The sequence below is a fragment of the Rhinatrema bivittatum genome, chromosome 1 (assembly GCF_901001135.1).
Source record: "Rhinatrema bivittatum chromosome 1, aRhiBiv1.1, whole genome shotgun sequence".
NCBI classification, from domain to species: domain Eukaryota; kingdom Metazoa; phylum Chordata; class Amphibia; order Gymnophiona; family Rhinatrematidae; genus Rhinatrema; species Rhinatrema bivittatum.
The window spans coordinates 764,486,731-764,500,742 of NC_042615.1; positions in this window are offsets into that span (position 1 = coordinate 764,486,731).

Here is a 14,012-nt window from a genome sequence, read left to right on the forward strand (position 1 = left end):
TACATATTTTTGTACCCTCTCAGTTAACCACCTTTCTTAGTGGTAGAACTCTAAATAACCATCTCATGGTGGCTGATTCTCAGGCCTTGGCTCAGACTTCCTATAAATACAAGTATTCTGCTACATTGGTCTATTAAACCCCACTTAGTATGCACTATTGTTTTAGTATTGTACTTATTTATATTTATTTTTGTGATCTATTTGATCTTGCAGGGACAAGGCAGAATATCAAAATGAAATAAATAAAATTAACACAGTAACATAGTAATGACGGCAGAAAAAGACCAAAATGGTCCATCTAGTCTGCCCTTCAAGCTTCCCAAAGTAGTAACTGCCGCTCTGTGCAGGTTACCCCCATGTTTCCCTTAAGGGTAGTACCGTATTTTCCGGCGTATAAGACGACTTTTTAACCCAAGAAAATCTTCTCAAAAGTCGGGGGTCGTCTAATACGCCGGGTATCGTCTTATAGGGCACACCTGCTCTCTTACCAGTTTCTCTCAATCACACACACATGCTCTCAATCAAATGCATTCTCTCACTTACACACAGGCTGGCTGCTTCTCTCTCTCTCTCTTTCACCCCCCCCCGAGCACAAATGGTAGCTGCAGCAGCTTCCTCCTCCAGCCCCCGCAGGCCAAGAAAGAAGAAACCCGTCGGCCGCAGGAGGCTCATGCTGCTGTCTCCTTTCCCGATTACCAGCTCCTTCGACTGCTCGGGGCCGCTCCTGCTATCGCCGCTGCAATTTTTCATTCGGCACGGCTTTCTCCTTCCCGCGCACCGCACTGCCGTTGCCGCTGGGCTATCAGCACGTTCAAGCCCAGTGGGAACGGCAGCGGTGCAAAAAAAAAAAAAAAGCTGTGGCATCCGCGGCTGCCCTTTTCTTCTTCCCACCCCCCCACCCTTTGAACCGGAACAGGAAGTGATGCGCGGGAAGAAGAAAGAGCCGTGCCGCGTGAAAAAATAGCAGCGGCGACAGCAGGAACGGCCCCGAGCAGTCGAAGGAGCTGGTAATCGGGAAAGGAGACAGCAGCATGAGCCTCCCGCGGCCGATGGGATTCTTCTTTCTTCGCCTGCGGGGGCTGGAGGAGGAAGCTGCTGCAGCTACTATTTGTGCTCGGGGGGGGGGGAGTGGAAGTGAGAGACAGAGAGAGAAGCAGCCAGCCTGTGTGTGAGAGAATGCATTTGATTGAGAGCATGTGTGTGATTGAGAGAAACTGGTCAGCGAGCTCGTGTGTGAGAGACAATGAAAGTGACTGCTCAGAGAGATGACTGATGTGTATGTGAGTGTGAGAGAGAGAAAAAGCATGGAAGTGAGAAATCTGGGTATGTGAGAAAGCATGGGAGTAAGAAGCCTGATTATGTGAGAGAGAGCATGGGAGCGGGAGGGCTGGCTGTGTGTGTGTGTGCGCGTGCATGAGAGAGAGACTGGTTGATAAGGTGACGGTGTGTGTGAGAGAAAGAGACTGGTGTGTGTGAATGTGAGAGAAAGAATGTGATTCAGGGAATGAGAAGCCTGTGCACGTGGAGAGTAAGCATGGAAATGAGAGAGACTGGTGTGTGTGTGTGAGACAGAGAAAGTGATTATGAGAGTGAGAAGCCCGTATATGTACGGTAAGCAGAACACGGGAGTGGGAAGCCTGTGTGTGTGTGTGGCATGAGAGAAACTGTTCAGGAAGGTGTCTGGTGTGTGTGTCAAAGACTGTTTGGGAAATGATTGGTGTGTGAGAGACAGAAACTGGTCATGGGGGCATGACTGGTATGGTGTGTGTGTGTGAGAGACATGGGCCCTAAGGAAGAGGAAGAGGAATAGGAGAGCTGCTAGAGGGGGTAAGGAAAGGTGGCTTTTTAAGTTTATTTTTCTTGATTGACTGCCATTTTAATTATTTAATATTATGTGATGTGTCTGCTTTTTTGAAATATTTTATTGGTGGTTGGAGAATGTTTAATAGTTTTTATGAGTTTTTAATTGTTGGATGTTATTCTGTTCATAGCTGTTTTGAAACATTTATTCTGCTTATTAGTATAGTTTTACAATTATTTATGTGTGGGGATCTATAGCTGCTTGCTAGTTCTGTTTTCCTAATAAGAGGTATATTGGTTTTTAGGGCCTGATATACGGTATTTGTAGTGTTGCCTTTTCATAGATAGGGTTGCTCCTGTTTGAGTGTAAAATTATTTTTTTTCTTAAAAATATGTATAAAAAAGGGGGGTCGTCTTATACGCCCAGTCGTCTTATACGCCGGAAAATACGGTAACTGCCGCTCTGTGCAGGTTACCCCCATGTTTCCCTTAAGGGTAGTAACTGACGCTCCGTGCAGGTTACCCCCATGTTTCCCTTAAGGGTAGTAACTGACGCTCCGTGCAGGTTACCCCCATGTTTCCCTTAAGGGTAGTAACTGCCACTCTGTGCAGGTTACCCCCATGTTTCCCTTAAGGGTAGTAACTGACGCTCTGTGCAGGTTACCTCCATGTTTCCCTTAAGGGTAGTAACTGCCGTTCCGTGCCGGTTTAGCTTTTTTATTTATTCCCATCCTCTAGCCTTTTAGGGATCCACAGTATTTATCAAGAATAAACAAATCATATGGCTTCTTTTAGATTATTTTCTGTTTCTATGAAGTATGAAGAAGAGTCAGTATGACAGTTGAAATTTATGTTAGCTGATTGATGTCCACTTTCAAATTTCAGCATACTCCTCTCCCCACCTACGTATTGTACCCTGAGACTATCTTTATCTGGGACATGAACCCTGCTTGGGGCTGATAAAATGCTTCCAAATAGGTTACATTGTGCTTGCTACTCAGAGTAAACAGAGGCACAGATCCAGCACTTTGGAAAGGTCATAACCCAGAAAGTCACTTCCCTCATTCCACATGAGGTGAAAGTGTACCAACTTTCCAGAGATTAAATTAACCATTATTCCCTAGCAAGGATACAAACAGGGATTTTCTACATTTTTGTAGATGGCTTTTATGCAACCCAGACCAGAGATCCACTAAACCCATGAGATGAAATAGGGATAAATCAGATAAAGAGCTGGTTTGGGCTTTTGATCCAACAATGTGATTATTTGATTACACTTGTAACATTGTTCTTTTCTGCTCTGGGACCCCTGCAGCCTTTCACATAATAGATGGTTGACTTTTGTTATATATGATTTCTTGTGGAAAAACAAAATTCTGTTATTCTGGATGCCCATGAAAAGTCTGTTTCTTTTCTACAGTGCAGTTAGGAATGTAAAATATTATGCTATTAAACAGCTAGCTGGTAAATAAAGTCATACCTTTTAGCCTTTTATGTAAATGCTTAATTTAAGTGGACTTTCTTTCCATCACTCCTCTCACTCCATCACCACTCTGGGAATGTATGGAAGTTTTCCATTCAGGATGCTCCATACATGCCCAAGGATTTGCCAATACAGTCAACACAATAAGCTCTACTAATACAAGAATTGGAGAGTGAAACAATGAGATCATGCATAATGTACCTCACTATGCTTTGAACTGTAACACAAGCTCCCCCAGTGACTGGGGAAGAAAATGACATCCCTTCACTGATTGGAGATGGTCTCACACTGTTGTTGCCTGCGATTACATTTCACTGACTCTGTGGGCTTGAGGTGCAACAGGTTTGCCTTGGTGCTCTCTTTGTGTTTTTCACAATGCCTTGCCTCCCACCAGTTGTTGCCATCCTCCTCTTTACTGGCCTTCTGCCGCTGAAATACAGCACCGGCAATCCAGTAAGGGATGGGCTCTTCACTGTGTTTATTGTGGAACAAAGTGATAAACCAGACAGCTCTAGTGGGAGTGAGGGGCTAATGGGATTGAAAGGGCGCTGGGGGTTTATAAGATGGCTACAGTGTATGAAATGGAGAGCCACAGACCTGGAGTCAGAGCAGCCTCTACATCAAGGTTAGGCAACGCCGATTCTTGAGTGTCACAAACAGGTCTGTTTTTCTTAGGACATTCACAATGAATATGCATGAGGTATAGTGGTTTTGCATAAAATGGAGGCAGTGCATGCATAGTCATTGTAGATACCCTGAAAAGCAGACCTGTTTACATGCACTTGAGGACCCGAGCTGCCTGCCTTACTCTAAACCATCTCTCTGAGAGGGATAATAAGAGCTGCAGGCAGACAGAGGTCAGAAGTCTTCTTGCTGTAGATGGACCTAGCCAGGTCCTGTGTGGTTTTGTGCTGCAAAAAGTCCCTCCTTTAAATAAAAGGAACTGCTTCCCCTCACATTATGGTTTAAATGGTTAGCTTTTTTAATTATATTTTCATCACTAAATGAAAATATAATTTAATAGCAAGACAGTATGAATATCTGTCTTGCTGTCAAACCCAGAGTGGCACAATAATTGTAGAATCACAATAACGTGTGTTTATTCTGTCAGGAGTTACACAGGTTACACTGCCCTTTGAAACCCTAAATATTAAAACAAATACCCCCATAATAAATATTACAGTGGACTTGGAATATAAGGGTGGGGTGTTACAGAAATGGATACATAAAAACTAATGCCCGAGAAGTCTTCCTAGGATCTTTGGGGAAATGTGACTATCTGAATTTTCTTCAGTCTTTTCTTTTTCAGTGTCAAGGTACCAAACTGTAATCCAATTAAAATATATTGCTTTGCTGCTGTGTCTGCAAGGTTCTTAATCTAGACTTTTCTTGTGCTCTGGGGAAAGATAATCAATCCTGCACATATTAATAAAAAAAAAACTGGAAGGTAGAAAGGGAGCTCTGTAATAGCCTGCCAAAGATAAAATTTGTTGAAAGTAAAACCAAGAAAGTAGTTGGATAGAGAGGACACCTTTATTAGGCTAACACATGTTTTATGATGCAAGGAAATTGCCTGAGGAAGGGACTTAGGCAAGACTGAAAATTGCATATTAAAATGTTTGCTGTTCTACGATGACATCTCCATCCATCTACTTTGTTGGTTTTCTTTTTAACGAAACACGGAAAAGTAAAAGGATGTGTATACTTATAAATAGCTGTGTCTTACTTATATGTAGGCCCCTTCAAAATTTGTGTCTTTAAATCTGCTCCTGGTCTTCTGGCAATGGACTTGTTTGCACAACAAAGCCCTAAATAACTTCAAATTATCTTCTCTTAAAGACCTGCGTTGGGGCTGTTCATTGCAAAATACTACATTTCCCAGACTTCCCTGAGCTTAGACACCCTTCTTCTAGTGATCTTGACAGATCTCTGTGAGCTGCAGGGTTTCCACCTCATTCAGGTCAACTTGGAAAGTATGATCCAGCTCTAGTTTTGTCCCATTATATGATTTTGATGCAGCATTAGGTTTCTTAGTGAAATCAGAATTACAACTCCATGTATGCAATGGGGCAAAACCAGTCTCTTCAGGTTGATCTGGATGAGATGGTAATCCCAAGAGCAACATTTGCTCAGTATGTGGATCAGTGAGCTTTGACAGTATGGTCAGACTAGCAATTTTGTATTCAAGACATCTTCCTGTTTATCTGCTCATCAGAAAGGTAGCCCAAGTAGAAATTAAAACTGAGAAGTAAAGTTAAAAGTAATCAATAGTCACTACTGATTGTCAACCCAGCTCTCAATACAAGCCAGGAGTGATAAATAACATGTGAGGTGAAGAGCAAAGAAAGCCTGTAATAGATTTTCTTACTAGTAGACTGGGAAGTGTCCTTCCATGGACGCTGAGCCTTGTAACAATGAGGGAGGTGAAGACTAGGCTTAGTTATAACTGTTCCATCAGCAATTCATGTGAAGCTATAAATAAAAAGAGAGCACTATCTCAACATTTACAAATATCTAAAAAAAAAATTTCTATCTTAATAATCATTTTTAATTCACAATTTAAACCATGCAAAATTTCAAGCAAAGCATATACACTTCAAAATTGTAATGTTTCAAATTTTGCATGGTTTAAATTGTGGATTAAATAATGATTGTTAAGATTGAAATATTTGTTTGGGGTTTTTTTAGCTTTTTATTAATGTTGATGTTGCGCTCAGGGACGGAAACTTTCAAACCAGCGCCCGGGCACACATTTGCATGCATACATCAACCCACATCTTCCTTAGACTCTATCGGCTTTACTGCATGTATATAAGTGGATTTTAAAATATGCTCGCATGAAGGACATTTCCAGTTTTACCAATTGGTCCACCAGTTTATTTATGGCATTTCCTTCTATACCACCTACCTAAAAGTCTAGGTGGTTTACAATAAAAACATCCATAAATTTACAATTTAACAACTTATGGATGTTTCCCCGTTCTATCTCGAGGTCATCCAGACCCTCTGGTTCTTCAACCTGCACTCCCCACCAGTTCACCCAGACTCCCTCGCCCTGTCATGTTGGGCCTAAAAAGAGGTTTCTGCAGACCTACACCTCATCAGAAGCAGCAGTAAATAAACGCAGCTAACAAGCCACTGTGCTTTGGCCGTCAGATTTAAAATACAGATTTACGTGCATTCCTTTTAGGCCCACCCTGGAATGCACCTGACATGCCCTAAGCTCTACCCCTTTATCATTTACTGGCATTCGCGCACGTATACATGCAATTTGCGGCTTTTAAAATAAGCATTGCTCGCACGTGACCCAAATACTTGCGTATGTGGGCTTTCTAATGCAGGCATCACTTTTAAAATTCACCCCTTAGTTTTTTTTTTATTTAATGAGCGATATAGGCCACTGTTCACCCTTTTGATATTTTTTTTTAATGTATATGTTATATGCAGGATACTCACCATGACTTATTTACCCCTGCGGTTCACTAAATCTTCATAAGTTGCCCATCGCAAGGAAGTCCTCAAGAGTCCTGGGTGCATATGAAATGTGGGTTACAGGGTGCAGCCAGGGGAATGGGATAAGGAATTGTTGGGGTATTGGGACTCTCCAGTGTTGCTGAAACTGAGTCTCCTTTCTGCTGTCTTCTCCCTCACCCCAGAGCAATACATTGTCTTCTATTAATTAAATATTAATTAATTAATTGACTTATTTAGTTGCAAGATGTATAAACCTGCTCACCCCAAAATGTTCATGACTCATCTCCCTGCAACAGTACGGTAAGCGCTGTTAGTGGTGGGCTTTTACTCACTATAAATTTTTAGAAATAGGCATAGAGATATCATTCAGAAATCACATTTCACTTAGCAAAATCAGTTTCACAGTGATAAATTTTCTCTGTGGAGGACCTTGAATACAAAAGGGTTATCATAGGTTATTGTCCCCAACACCACTCCAGGAGAGAGGGGGTGCCAGCATGGCCATTTGCCTAGGGTCTACAATGTTCAAGGGGCCTACTTTTGTTGGGAAAAATTTTAAGAAAAGCTAAATATATCTATTTCTAACATGTATAAATAAAAATTTCAATTGAAATTGAAGAATTTGCTAACAAAAAAAGCTCGTAAAGCCTTCTTAAATAAATAAAAATTATTTGGGAAATTTAGAAAACGATTTCTCTTATTAAGTATCACATCAGAACCTTACATAGGGGCCTACTCTTCTTAGCTGGCACGGGCCTAATTCCTGCTCTCTCCGGCCCTGCCCAAGATCTAACAAACCACAAAACAAGCCCATTCACTGTTCACTCTAGGGCCGATTTTAAGAGCCCTGCTCGTGTAAATCCACCCGGATTTACGCGAGCAGGGCTTGCGCACCGGTGCGCCTATTTTACATAGGCCTGCCGGCGCGCGCAGAGCCCCAGGGCTCGCGTAAGTCCCGGGGTTTTCCGTGGGGGCGTGTCGGGGGCATGTCAGGGGCGTGTCGGGGGCGGGGTCGAGCGGCGCGCCGTTTTTGGGGCGGGACGCGGCGTTTCGTGGGCGGGCCCGGGGGCGTGGTTTCGGCCCGGGGCAGTCCAGGGGCATGGCCGCGCCCTCTGGAACCGCCCCCAGGTTGCGTCTAGGTGCGCCAGCGGCCCGCTGGCGCGCGGGGATTTACTTCTCCCTCTGGGAGGCGTAAATCCCCCAACAAAGGTAGGGGGGGGTTTAGACAGGGCCGGGGGGGGGGTGGGTTAGGTAGAGGAAAGGAGGGGAAGGTGAGGGGAGGGCGTTAGCGAATTCCCTCCGAGGCCGCTCCGATTTCGGAGCGGCCTCGGAGGGAACGGAGGTAGGCTGCGCGGCTCGGCGCCCGTCGGCTACACAAAATCAGTAGCCTTGCGCGCGCCGATCCAGGACTTTAGCAGCTACGTGCGTATCTACTAAAATCCAGCGCACTTTTGTTTGCGCCTGATGCACCTACAAAAGTACGCGAGGGCGCCCTTTTTGAAAATCTACCCCTCTACTTGTAACCTGGATTGGCCACTGTTGGAAATAGGTTGTTCAGCTTGATAGACCCTTGCTCTGACCCAGTATGGCAACTTCTTATGCTCAGATCTATTAAGTTTCATTGCAAAGTGTTCAACATATTGTGTTGTGTTTGTAAGTTGAATAGATAACTCCAGGGGCATGGCTTATGGATGAGCCTGTCAAGGGAGGCCACCTGACTCCAGTTGATACAGAACAGGTGTGTTATCCATGACTTTTTTTTTAACTCCTTCTTTAATGTTCTTCCATTGAGAAAGTCTTAGGGTGATTGAAAGCATGATTTTTAAAAATAGAAATGATTTGGCTGTGTCTCATGACCTGGAACCAGGTGGTCACCCTAAAACCAGTTCTTTTGCATTGAAAGGGGAAAAATTGTTATCAGAAAGAACCCATCTAGTTTCAATGATTGAAAGTCCAGGCTTACTGCTGGTTGTTTTCACAGAAAGCCTGATCAATTTCTATTCTTGACAACAAGAGTGGTTTCTACAGTTGTAGGGGCTATACCAGGTCATTAGTGGGAGCCCAAGAGTAGGGAAACAGTAAGGATATGCAACTCTAATCTGCAAGGACTGCAAACTAGGCTGCTTTTTCAAGGCAACCAAATATGCAAATTAATCTGACTTTTAGACCAACATTATAGAAATATACTTCATGAATTTTCATTGTGGATGGGTTTGCAGCCTGCAAGGGACAGCTTTGCACATTCTTAGGGGAAAAAAATAAAGAAAAAAATTAATAAAAAGGTATCTATGAGTAGATCAAAGCTTTCTAACGCATCACTTGTTTTCCATATAATCATACTGAATGCATACTGTATATATATTGAAACATCTATTTGTACATATTAACTCTTCAGGTTGCTTATTCTCAAGGTATTGCATTTACTGGTTGAAGTGGTTGAGTTCTATAACTCAGTGGTAAGAGTAGAGAGCTATGAAGCATCTTCCACTTCAGCACTTACTGGAAGACCTTGTAAAAGTTCCACTATCACAACACTGTTCTGGTTCCAGGAGTAGGGTTCTTTATCTTTAATTGGTTGGTTTAGATACACATACAAGTGAGTCTTCACTCTTTCAGGTGTAAAGCCATTGTTTTAAAATATCTCTGTTGTTCCTTTTGGCTTGCTGGAGCTGCTGCTCTCTATGATGTTTCCCTCTCTGTCTTTTCCTGAGCCTTTTTCTAGGGCTCAGTGCCTCAGCAATTTTCTTCCTTGAGGTTCTCTGTGAGTTTTTATGTTTTTGGTTATTCTGCCATCCCGCCCTGTCTTGCTGTTAGTTGTTGGACCCTTTTCCCTGGGCTTTCCTATTAGGGACATAGCCCAATTCATAGACTACATAAATAAATCATTTATCCTCCATTTGTTTAAATTTAGAGGGTCATTTATCAAGCTGCAATATTTTACCACAGGAGGGGCAAAATATTGCAGGGGGCATTCCTGCAATATTTTGCCCCATCCCGGGAAAATATCGCAGAAATATTAAAACAAGCATGAGTGCACCTATACACGCACATATCAGCGCCCAAGCAAAGATATCTAGAATTTTTAATCATATATGCACTTATGCGCGTATGTTTTAAAATACACCAACTGCGCATAAGTATGCTCCTAATTTTAAGGGGTTACTTGAGCACAGCTAGCACCATATCTTCCACAGGACTTTGTCAGCTTTTATGCATGCATGTAAGTGATTTTAAAACATGCTCGCACAAGACACATTCCCAGTTTTCCAATGAATCCACCAGTTTGTCCAGTTAATATCAAGGTCTTTCAGACCCCTCTGGTTATTCATCCTGCATGTCACCCAGTTGACCCGAACCCCTCACCCTCTCCTATAATCCCTAAAACTTGAGATCTACAGATTTGCTCTTCATCCAGAGCAAATGGGACTCAAGCTTGCTAAATTCCTGCTCTACAATAAAATGCAAGAGGTTCCCTTCATGCAAGAGGAATCTGAAATAATCAGGATCCAAGGAAAGGATGACACGAAGCCATCTTGTGAGAGGAATAAGGAGAGAGGGGAAAAAAGGAGTTGGAATGGACCCCAACTGGGCCATAGGCACGTGCATTCAGTGCTCCATTTGTTTCATCTATTTCAGCGGTATGTGCATATCTCACGATTGGCTAGCAAGCACACAAAATGGAAGGTGTGCGTGTATGTAGTTAGCAAAAAGATGTACGTGCATATTATCCATTTTGCACATCTACCATCTATTCATGAGATTTGTGTGTACTGCCAAAGAAATGAAACAAATGGAGCAATGAATGCACATCCCTACTGGGCCCTGTTCATCTGCAAAAGATGAGGAGAAGAGGAGCTACAGGTATCATCATGATACTGACCAGGGGAGAAAGGAGGAGGGTGTGTGCCTTTCAAGTACAGTGACAAAAATGAGGAGTTTCAAGGAGAAAACTTCAAGAAGGAGGTAGGAGATAAAATGTCTCTGTAAAATAAATGCCATCACTTTTATTTATTACCAACATTCGATCTGAGATATCACATTGGTTTTCATTCAGGTACTGAAGGTATTTCTCTATCCCCAGAGGACTTACAATCTAAGTTTTTTGTACTTGAGGCAATGGAGGGTAAAGTGACTTGCCCAAGGTCACAAGGAGCAACAACAGGACTCAAACCCTGGTCTGCTGGTTTGTAGCCCACTGCTCTAACCACTAGGCTATTCCTCCTCCCTACTTGATACTTCACTACATTGGGAGGGAAGCCACTAACTTGCCCTATATCCCATTTGAGGGAAGAAGTAAGTCTATTCAAGAAGTAAATTAACTTTCTCTCATAAAGACAATGAGAAATCATTTACTTAAAGAACTGGATTAATTGGCTTTAACATCTGAATTGAGAAAAGGCTGAAAAAAGTCACAAACTTACTAAAAGCACTTGTATCATCTTGAAAATGAAGTACACAGCTGTAAAGATTTTATTTCATCACTTGCACCTTATCAGTAAAGAGACATGTTGGAAACCAAAGATTATCATGTATTTCATTGAGTAGTGACTTTATGTATCTATGCTGTGATCATCACTGCTCTCTATACAAGTATTTAAAACTGAGGCTTAAAACTAAGCAGTGTGAAGGCCTTGAAAGAAAACTTTCCCCCCCTGCAGGAAACCCAGCAGTGTTCCATCTTGAATAGAATCTTGAGATATGGCCTCTAGAAATGTTATCACAGGGGTTACATGTTTTCAAATGGGGTGCCTCAACAGGTAGTGGAGGGTTGAGTGGGGGTCTGCATGGCCCTTTAAGAAGATTCCGTCCGTGGCTGTCAGGACGCATGTTAGCATCCTGATGGCACTGGGATATTTTCTCTACAACTCCTGAAAAATGCTGTTTTGGAGGCCAGCCACATTATTTTATTTGCATAAGATTACCTTTGTAAGAGCTAATTTGCATGTATTTGCAAAATGTATGCATGTAAATTGCTTGCAAGGCAGCTCATTTTACTGGGGAGTGTTTGAGTCCTAAATATCGCTCAATGTTGTGAATATTGTGTAATATAAGCATGATATGTCTATTTTGTGCTATAAATAGTGTTTACCACAGGTTATAGCCATTTCATGGCATAGTAAATGTGTCCCCTAGATTGTAAGCTGTTTGGAGCAATAACATTATAGCTATGTGTTTTATGTTATACATCTGTGCATGCTAAGAGATGCAACTAATTAAGAGGGAAAATCAATAAATATGTAAATATCTACTTAAATTACACGTGTTTATAAGTGTTGACATGCCTTTTATACAGAGATTTCTTGCCAATAGCTCTTCTTTAAATGCAATTCCTTGAAAGGACCTTGATATATAAAGCAAACTGTTATTGTTTCGCCTCGATACCCTTCGTTGTAATCATCAGTCCCAATTGTTTTAAAAGTCCTCTTGTGCTTTATATTTTCAATGCATATTAAAAAGATGAGTTGTACTGAAACAATACAGGCTTCACGTTTCGATAATGTATCTGCATCGGGGGTATTTTCACATTTTCTCCATTGCAGGCTCCCCTATAAGGGCAGTGAAATAGAGGAGCTACTGATGGAGACAATGTCAAAATATCCCCGATGCCATGTGAGGTGAAAATGTCACTTTCTTGTAGTTTATTGAAGCCTGTCAAACATTTGAATGTTTCTGTCATATCCTAGCTATTCCTTCTTTCCTCCAGCAAGTACATTTTGATTGTGTCATATCTTTCTTTGGAGGTTTTTTTTGTGCTACGGGTCTTTATCATTTTCGTTCCCCTTCTCTGAACTGCTTCCATCCTCTAAATGTCCTTACAAAGGTCTGGCCTCTAGAACTGAACCCGGTCCTCAAGATGGGGTCTCACTAGCAGCCTATAAAAGGGCAATATTGCCTTCTTATTTCCGCTAATGATACCTCTACTTCTGAAATCAAGCATGCTGTATGCTTTCCCTTCAGATCATCGAAGAGGATTAGTCCTAAATCTCTTTCTTAACAGTTTCCAGTTCTTGTCCTTCTAACTGATTAGCTAGTGGATTTTTCCACGCCGAATATATAATTTTACACTTTTTAAATATTATGTTTTTATCTCCACACCTTTAACAGTTCTTCCAGTTTTTTATGCCTCTCATTTTTTTCACCATTTCCAGAGTGTCTATTCTGCAAACAAGCATATTTTACTTCCTATGCAATGTCACTAATAAAAATATTGAAAAGAAATTGTCCTAGCATCAAGCCCTAGGGTATTACACTGATCATTTTACCTTCACTAGATAACGCCATTAACCACAATTCTCTGTGTTGTGTAACTCAACAAGGTCTTCATCCAATTTACAATTTGTACTCCAATACTGTCAACCTTGTCTACCAGTGTCCCATGCAGCACAAAGTCTATTTACTGAAATCCAGATAGGCAATATCTATTGCATCTTTCTGTTGCAGCACTTTTGTCAACATATTACTGGTCTGACAGGATCTTCCTTTTGTGGAACTATGTTGTCTGGGTCCAGTAATGCACTTATTTCAAGGTGCTGTACTAACTTTCTCTTCATTATTGCTTCCATAGTTTGCCCACTGCTAAAATTTGATTAATGAGTTGAGTAGTTACCTGCTTCCTTCTTGTTCCCACTTGTGGTTAATGGAACTAAAACATTTGTCCATTCTACTAAAATCTGAGGAGGGAGACCATGTTATTTTGTGTATTATGTATTTGTTTTGTACTCCGCTTAACATGGCAGGTAAACTATAAGTCAGTACCTCCTTTAGCTCCTTCAGTATTCTGGGATCTACAACCTTAGATCCTATAGATTTGTTTACTTTTAGTTGATCCAATGCATTGAATACTATATCATCAGTAAATGGTAATACACTCACTGCATAAACCCTTATCTATGTGGAGAGACCCCCAAAATTGCGCACTTTATTCACTTCTAGTTGTACAAGGTGTTTTGAGTGAGGGAGATCCTGGGATTCTCAGTGTTTAAAGTTTTATCTAAAATGTTTCAGTTTGGGAGTATTTTACCCCTGAATGACCACAGGATGGCATTTCTGATGAAGAAGGGCTATATGATATGTGTGTGTTAAAGAATGTTTGAATATGAGACAGGAGGAAGTTTGTGAGCTGATGACCGCCTCCCCCCCCCCTCTCCTCCCCCCAACAAACATACACATTAACCTCTGAAAATCTTGGAGTGATAGGAAATGAAGAGTTCCCAGGTATGGAAAGCAGTGTGAAATATTGGGTGCTATTTGATCT